This window comes from Rutidosis leptorrhynchoides, chromosome 1, assembly GCF_046630445.1.
Source record: "Rutidosis leptorrhynchoides isolate AG116_Rl617_1_P2 chromosome 1, CSIRO_AGI_Rlap_v1, whole genome shotgun sequence".
Lineage (NCBI taxonomy): Eukaryota > Viridiplantae > Streptophyta > Magnoliopsida > Asterales > Asteraceae > Rutidosis > Rutidosis leptorrhynchoides.
The window spans coordinates 179,371,856-179,381,647 of record NC_092333.1 but is presented as its reverse complement, the minus strand read 5'-3'; positions in this window follow the sequence as shown (position 1 = coordinate 179,381,647).

Below are 9,792 nucleotides of genomic sequence, written 5' to 3'. Positions count from 1 at the left end.
AACTTGCTCCGACACTACTTGCTCCGCCATTACTCGTTCCGACACCATTTGTTCCTTTCGTTCTATTAACCCCTGGTCCGTAGACCTCACACTTCGCCGCGCTATGACCATTTCTTTTACACTTGTTGCAAAATTTGGTGCAGAACCCCGAGTGATTCTTTTCACACCTTTGGCATAGTTGCTTCTGATTGTTGTTGTTGTTGCGGTTATTATTGTTGTTGGGATGATTGTTGTAGTTGCTGTTGTTGTTGTTGTTGTTGTTGGGCCGTTTGTTGTAGTTGCGATTGATGTTGCGATTGTTGGGATAATTGTTGCGATTATTGTTGTAATTGCTGTTGTTGTTGTATTGGTGATTCTTATCACCGTTTTCCTCCCACTTTCTTTTGACTTGCTTCACATTGGCCTCTTCAGCAGTCTGTTCTTTAATTCTTTCTTCAATCTGGTTCACTAGTTTGTGAGCCATTCTACATGCCTGTTGTATGGAGGCGGGCTCGTGTGAACTTATATCTTCTTGGATTCTTTCCGGTAATCCTTTCACAAACGCGTCGATCTTCTCTTCCTCATCTTCGAATGCTCCCGGACACAATAGGCACAATTCTGTGAATCGTCTTTCGTACGTGGTAATATCAAATCCTTGGGTTCGTAACCCTCTAAGTTCTGTCTTGAGCTTATTGACCTCGGTTCTGGGACGGTACTTCTCGTTCATCAAGTGCTTGAATGCTGACCACGGTAGTGCGTACGCATCATCTTGTCCCACTTGCTCTAGATAGGTATTCCACCATGTTAACGCAGAACCTGTGAAGGTATGCGTAGCGTACTTCACTTTGTCCTCTTCAGTACACTTACTTATGGCAAACACCGATTCAACCTTCTCAGTCCACCGTTTCAATCCGATCGGTCCTTCGGTTCCATCAAATTCCAAAGGTTTGCAGGCAGTGAATTCTTTGTAGGTGCATCCTACAAGATTTCCTGTACTGCTAGATCCAAGGTTATTATTGGTATGTAGCGCAGCCTGTACTGCGGCTATGTTTGAAGCTAGAAAAGTACGGAATTCCTCTTCATTCATATTCACGGTGTGTCGAGTAGTCGGTGCCATTTCCTTCAAAATAGTTAAATGGAACAAGTTAATCATACAGAATATTAAGAGTAGTTAATAGTATTTCGTAGCATAATATGAACTCATTTATAAAAGCTTTTTCTTCATATTAGCGTTTTATAAGTTTAAATTCGGGTAGTACCTACCCGTTAAGTTCATACTTAGTAGCTAATATACAATTCAACTACTACAATTCTATATGAAAAACTGATTATAATAATATTTCGCGTTCAAACTTTTATACAATATTTTACAAACTTACAATACCGCTTATTTTACATAAAGCATGAAATATAGCACACAATAACTTTGATACAAGATAGTTGTGAAGACAATTCTAGCTAGTACACAAGTCGTTCAGCAAAGGCAATAAAGACACGTAATTCATACGTCCAGAAACAAGTCATGCATTCTGGTTTTACTAGGACTACTTCCCATCCTTGGTCTTGTGCAACATAACCGTTATGGTCGTTGATAAGACAGCGTGTTGTAACGTCATCAAAGGGACGAGGGTTACGTAATGTCCAACAGTCCCGTAATAATCTAAAAACCTCATTTCTTACCCCAATTACCGACTCCGTCACTTGTGGAAACGTTTTGTTTAATAGTTGTAGCCCGATGTTCTTGTTCTCACTTTGGTGAGAAGCGAACATTACTAATCCGTAAGCATAACATGCTTCTTTATGTTGCATGTTAGCCGCTTTTTCTAAATCACGAAGTCCAATATTCGGATATATTGAGTCAAAATAATTTCTTAACCCGTTGCGTAAAATAGCATTTGGGTTCCCCGCAATATATGCGTCAAAGTAAACACATCGTAACTTATGGGTTTCCCAATGTGATATCCCCCATCTTTCAAACGAAAGTCTCTTATAAACTAAGACATTCTTGGAACGTTCTTCGAATGTCTTACAAACTGATCTCGCCTTAAATAGTTGTGCCGAAGAATTCTGGCCGACTCTAGACAAGATTTCATCAATCATGTCTCCGGGTAGGTCTCTTAAAATATTGGGTTGTCTATCCATTTTGTGTTTTTAAACTGTAAAATAGACAAGAGTTAGATTCATAAAAAAAATACTTATTAATACAAGCAATTTTTACATATATCATAAAGCATAAGAACACTATATTCCATATATTACACCACACGAATACAACTATCTTATTCCGACTCGCTCGTTTCTTCTTCTTCGGTTTTGGTTCGTTTTGCCAAGTTTCTAGGGATATATGATGTTCCCCTAATACGAGCCGTCGTTGTCCACATTGGTTTAGAAAAACCTGGTGGTTTAGAGGTTCCCGGGTCATTGTTACAACTTAAGGACTTCGGGGGTTGACGATACATATAAAGTTCATCGGGGTTGGAATTAGATTTCTCTATTTTTATGCCCTTTCCCTTATTATTTTCTTTTGCCTTTTTAAATTCAGTTGGGGTAATATCTATAACATCATCGGAATTCTCGTCGGAATCCGATTCATCGGAGAATTGGTAATCCTCCCAATATTTTGCTTCCTTGGCGGAAACACCATTGACCATAATTAACTTTGGTCGGTTGGTTGAGGATTTTCTTTTACTTAACCGTTTTATTATTTCCCCCACCGGTTCTATTTCTTCATCCGGTTCCGATTCTTCTTCCGGTTCCGATTCTTCTTCCGGTTCCGACTCTTCTTCCGGTTCCTCTTCGGGAACTTGTGAATCAGTCCACAAATCATTCCAATTTACATTTGACTCTTCATTATTATTAGGTGAGTCAATGGGACTTGTTCTAGAGGTAGACATCTATCACATAATATCAAACACGTTAAGAGATTAATATATCACATAATATTCATATGTTAAAAATATATAGTTTCCAACAAAAATGTTAAGCAATCATTTTTAAAGAAAACACGGTCGAAGTCCAGACTCACTAATGCATCCTAACAAACTCGATAAGACACACTAATGCAAATTTTCTGGTTCTCTAAGACCAACGCTCGGATACCAACTGAAATGTCCCGTTCTTATTGATTAAAAACGTTCCATATTAATTGATTTCGTTGCGAGGTTTTGACCTCTATATGAGACGTTTTTCAAAGACTGCATTCATTTTTAAACAAACCATAACCTTTATTTCATCAATAAAGGTTTAAAAAGCTTTACGTAGATTATCAAATAATGATAATCTAAAATATCCTGTTTACACACGACCATTACATAATGGTTTACAATACAAATATGTTACAACAAAATAAGTTCCTTGAATGCAGTTTTTACACAATATCATACAAGCATGGACTCTAAATCTTGTCCTTATTTAAGTATGCGACAGCGGAAGCTCTTAATAATCACCTGAGAATAAACATGCTTAAAACGTCAACAAAAATGTTGGTGAGTTATAGGTTTAACCTATATATATCAAATCGTAACAATAGACCACAAGATTTCATATTTCAATACACATCCCATACATAGAGATAAAAATCATTCATATGGTGAACACCTGGTAACCGACAATAACAAGATGCATATATAAGAATATCCCCATCATTCCGGGACACCCTTCGGATATGATATAAATTTCGAAGTACTAAAGCATCCGGTACTTTGGATGGGGTTTGTTAGGCCCAATAGATCTATCTTTAGGATTCGCGTCAATTAGGGTGTCTGTTCCCTAATTCTTAGATTACCAGACTTAATAAAAAGGGGCATATTCGATTTCGATAATTCAACCATAGAATGTAGTTTCACGTACTTGTGTCTATTTTGTAATCATTTATAAAACCTGCATGTATTCTCATCCCAAAAATATTAGATTTTAAAAGTGGGACTATAACTCACTTTCACAGATTTTTACTTCGTCGGGAAGTAAGACTTGGCCACTGGTTGATTCACGAACCTATAACAATATATACATATATATCAAAGTATGTTCAAAATATATTTACAACACTTTTAATATATTTTGATGTTTTAAGTTTATTAAGTCAGCTGTCCTCGTTAGTAACCTACAACTAGTTGTCCACAGTTAGATGTACAGAAATAAATCGATAAATATTATCTTGAATCAATCCACGACCCAGTGTATACGTATCTCAGTATTGATCACAACTCAAACTATATATATTTTGGAATCAACCTCAACCCTGTATAGCTAACTCCAACATTCACATATAGAGTGTCTATGGTTGTTCCGAAATATATATAGATGTGTCGACATGATAGGTCGAAACATTGTATACGTGTCTATGGTATCTCAAGATTACATAATATATAATACAAGTTGATTAAGTTATGGTTGGAATAGATTTGTTACCAATTTTCACGTAGCTAAAATGAGAAAAATTATCCAATCTTGTTTTACCCATAACTTCTTCATTTTAAATCCGTTTTGAGTGAATCAAATTGCTATGGTTTCATATTGAACTCTATTTTATGAATCTAAACAAAAAAAATATAGGTTTCTAGTCGGAAAAATAAGTTACAAGTCGTTTTTGTAAAGGTAGTCATTTCAGTCGAAAGAACGACGTCTAGATGACCATTTTAGAAAACATACTTCCACTTTGAGTTTAACCATAATTTTTGGATATAGTTTCATGTTCATAATAAAAATCATTTTCTCAGAATAACAACTTTTAAATCAAAGTTTATCATAGTTTTTAATTAACTAACCCAAAACAGCCCGCGGTGTTACTACGACGGCGTAAATCCGGTTTTACGGTGTTTTTCGTGTTTCCAGGTTTTAAATCATTAAGTTAGCATATCATATAGATATAGAACATGTGTTTAGTTGATTTTAAAAGTCAAGTTAGAAGGATTAACTTTTGTTTGCGAACAAGTTTAGAATTAACTAAACTATGTTCTAGTGATTACAAGTTTAAACCTTCGAATAAGATAGCTTTATATGTATGAATCAAATGATGTTATGAACATCATTACTACCTTAAGTTCCTTGGATGAACCTACTGGAAAAGAGAAAAATGGATTTAGCTTCAATGGATCCTTGGATGGCTCAAAGTTCTTGAAGCAAAATCATGACACGAAAACAAGTTCAAGTAAGATCATCACTTGAAATAAGATTGTTATAGTTATAGAAATTGAACCAAAGTTTGAATATGATTATTACCTTGTATTAGAATGATAACCTACTGTAAGAAACAAAGATTTCTTGAGGTTGGATGATCACCTTACAAGATTGGAAGTGAGCTAGCAAACTTGAAAGTATTCTTGATTTTATGAAACTAGAACTTTTGGAATTTATGAAGAACACTTAGAACTTGAAGATAGAACTTGAGAGAGTTCAATTAGATGAAGAAAATTGAAGAATGAAAGTGTTTGTAGGTGTTTTTGGTCGTTGGTGTATGGATTAGATATAAAGGATATGTAATTTTGTTTTCATGTAAATAAGTCATGAATGATTACTCATATTTTTGTAATCTTATGAGATATTTCATGCTAGTTGCCAAATGATGGTTCCCACATGTGTTAGGTGACTCACATGGGCTGCTAAGAGCTGATCATTGGAGTGTATATACCAATAGTACATACATCTAAAAGCTGTGTATTGTACGAGTACGAATACGGGTGCATACGAGTAGAATTGTTGATGAAACTGAACGAGAATGTAATTGTAAGCATTTTTGTTAAGTAGAAGTATTTTGATAAGTGTATTGAAGTCTTTAAAAAGTGTATAAATACATATTAAAACACTACATGTATATACATTTTAACTGAGTCGTTAAGTCATCGTTAGTCGTTACATGTAAGTGTTGTTTTGAAACCTTTAGGTTAACGATCTTGTTAAATGTTGTTAACCCAATGTTTATAATATCAAAAGAGATTTTAAATTATTATATTATCATGATATTATGATGTACGAATATCTCTTAATATGATATATATACCTTAAATGTCGTTACAACGATAAACGTTACATATATGTCTCGTTTCAAAATCATTAAGTTAGTAGTCTTGTTTTTACATATGTAGTTCATTGTTAATATAATTAATGATATGTTTACTTATCATAATATCATGTTAACTATACATATAACCATATATATGTCATCATATAGTTTTTTTTTTACAAGTTTTAACGTTCGTGAATCACCGGTCAACTTGGGTGGTCAATTGTCTATATGAAACCTATTTCAATTAATCAAGTCTTAACAAGTTTGATTGCTTAACATGTTGGAAACATTTAATCATGTAAATATCAATCTCAATTAATATATATAAACATGGGAAAGTTCGGGTCACTACAGAGGGAAGAAGATATCAAGTTCTTTAAGCATGGCGCTTAGATCTTAATAGTGCGATTTGCCAAATTTGAGTCATTTTGCTTCTCGTGATATAAGTTGTTTGCTAGAATTGTATGGGGTGTCAATATGGGCAATTGGCGAGGCTTGGGGTTTGGTGTTCTGTAATGTTCACTTCCTGTAGACGGATCATGTAATTAATTCTTTTTGGTTATTTATAATATTGCTCGCTTTTTGAAAAAAACAATTTAGCTTTTGTTAGGGATGCTCTTTTCGCAACTCTTTGTATGTAAATTCGTGTTTATGGTCATGACCATCCTTGTATTGTAACTCGTTGATCAATATAATATCATACTTGCTTTTCAAAAAAAAATATTAAAATAATTATATTTTATATTTATATCATTTACATATACCTCCTAAATATCTTGAATTATTAAACTTATATAATGAATAATTAATAATAATTGTGATAAATCAAAAATGTACATTATTTTAATGTAATATAATGTATAATGTATTTAAAGCTCGTATAAGTTATACTCGTACTTAGCTAATGCCAACTGTATAAGAATCAATATCCGATTGGTAGCAAATGCAAAGCTCAAAAACCAACGATAACGCATTTATTAAATACCTTCAATTAATTATTAATTCATGGATAAATAAATAAATAATCATAAATGCATGCTCTCTAACTTATAACTTAATTAGCTAGGATGACATATTACAATTGAAACCGTCCAGATATGTGAAGTTGTTGAGAAACATTGGATGACAGACGGATAGACAGTGTGATTTGTCGACTTGAGGTTATTTAGTCCACTGAACTTTCAAACGTACTCATCAATTGTTAAGACGTTTTGAAGCCATTTTTATTGAAGTTTTTAGAAAACTTTCGGTTGTAAGTTCATGAGTGTGTTTAATATTATATGTATTTGTGCAAGTGAAATTTTAAATTTTTTTTTTAAAAATGCAGACAACTTTTATTACTATGAAGAATATGCTACAACCTAGAGAAAAACGACAATTACATTTGCTGTTCTATATTACCGAAGATTATAAGCTAAGGCTAACAATAAAAGCAAATCTAAACAGCCGAACTATCTGTCTATCGAACTATATATCTACATTTGTTATACCCGACCAAAGTTCAAGTCATGGTTCTAGCCCACCTCCATTCAAGCAGTTGCAGAATAGCACGACCCGGGGTCGGAGAGCCATATGTGCCAAGCAAAGTGACATCTCTTTGATCCTCTACATATCCACTCGAAGCTTTGGCATTGAATTTCATCGAAACCAACGAACTAGAAGGCGAATTTTTACCAAAGACTTTCCGATTACGGTTCTTCCAAATCAAATAACCACTAATCCACTTTACCGCTTGCCAAATGCTACCATAAGGACTTAATATGGGCTTGTATCATTAAAAATTTCACCGATGGAAAGGGTGGAAAAGGAGCCAAGTTTCCACTAATCAAACACTCTCGACCAAACCTCCATAGCGAATTTACAAAACACCATTGCATGGTCCACAGTTTCGAGAACTTCATCACATATTGGACACCATATCGAGTCAAGGTCGATAGATGTTTTACCTAGCCAACTCGGGTTGGTATCCTTTTGCGAATCGATCTCCAAGCGAAATTTTCAAGTTTTTTTGAAACTAACCTGTTGCGGACTGTTTCTTGCGTCTGAAAAGAGTTGCTTAGAACCTTCTCGTCGATTATCGCTGCCATTTCACAAGTCTTGAAAACCCTACTGTTGTCCCATTGCCATTCCCATTGATCCTGACTGCTTTCACCAAATTTTTTCGAAGATAACATGAGTTGTAGTTGCGAAAGTTCATTTTGTGTTCTTCCCGAGACCGTTCTTGACCAGTGCCACGTGAAACAAATTCCTTCTTCACCTTTATACACTCTCTCACCAACGTTTGCATCCTTTGACGTATCAAGTTGAAAAAGTCTTGGAAAAAGGTCCTTGAGTTTATGTTCACCTAGCCAAAGTCTTTCAAAAAGAGTATTCGAGCCAAAGCTAATTTTTCTCGAAAAAGATTGATTGAAGGATAAACCAAGATTAGACATGGTTGACCCTACTTGAATAATAAAATACCAAATAGAACACGAACGGTTATTGATCGGAACACCCAACCCCTCTTCCCGACCATAGATACTTTTGATTATTTTCACCCAAAAAGACCCGTTTTCGACTCTAAAATGCCACCACCATTTGCAAAGAAGAGGAAGATTTTTCGATTTCAAAGAGCCAATGTTCAAACCCCCGCCCTATAAGGAACAAGAATATCATCCCATTTAACCCGTGCCATTTTATTTTTATTAATATCGCCCGACCCGCTCCGAAAGAACTTACAACGTTAACTCTCAAGAAAGTTGATGACGCACGTAGAGGCCCAGAAGAGTGAGAAGTAGTACAACGGTAAGCTTGAGAGGACCGATTTGATTAAGGTTAACCATCCCCCGAACGAAATTGCCCTTAACTTCTCTATTAATTCAGATATTGTTATGTATGATTCAATTTATAAAGTAACTCATGTAAATCATATCAGTTTGATCTATTTGTATTTAATTTCTTTTTTTCAGGTAAAAACTATTACAATTAAATGATAGTTGTGCTTAGAGAAATTCACAGAACACTTAAATGTTATAAAATTCTTTCTAAATAATAATAATAATAATAATAATAATAATAATAATAATAATAATAATAATAATAATAATAATAATAATAATAATAATAATAATAATAGATTATTTGAACTTTAATTTTAAAATTGGAGCGCGAATGAATCCGCTTCCATATATGGAGATATCTACCTATAGTTAATATTGAAATCCTATAATAATAATGTCATTATTAGGATAATTCCTTTGTTAAGAAAAAATCAAAAAGAAATAGAAAAAAATCTAAGCATAATGGGTGATGTCATTAATATAAATAATTTTGAATTAAAATTAAATCTTATTAAATAATTATTATTATTAAATCTTATTAATAATTATTTTAATTATTAAAATTAAATAATTTTTAATTATATTAATTAATTATTTTGAATTGAGTACGAGAAGGTGTAAAAGCTAGGCAGGAGGAAACCAATTCTAAATTTATATTTTAATTTATACTTTTAAAATAAAATGACAACCAATATTATCTCTTATGATTGGATGTGGATTGTTTGATATGCATTTTAGGTGTTTGATGAAATGTTCAGCTGACGAGTTTTTTAGTGGTGGTGTTGATGGTTCAGAATTGCAGATCTAGAGGACATAGATGATTAGGTGCTAGTTCAGAGTTGTAGATCCAGCGACGGCGGTGGTAGTGGTGTTTGAAGACAGCGACGCGACAACGATGGTTGAAATTGATGATGAAGTTGAATAGATGATTATGATGATGAGATGAACGATGATGATGTTGTGGTTCATCTTTTCTCCCCCATCTTCTTG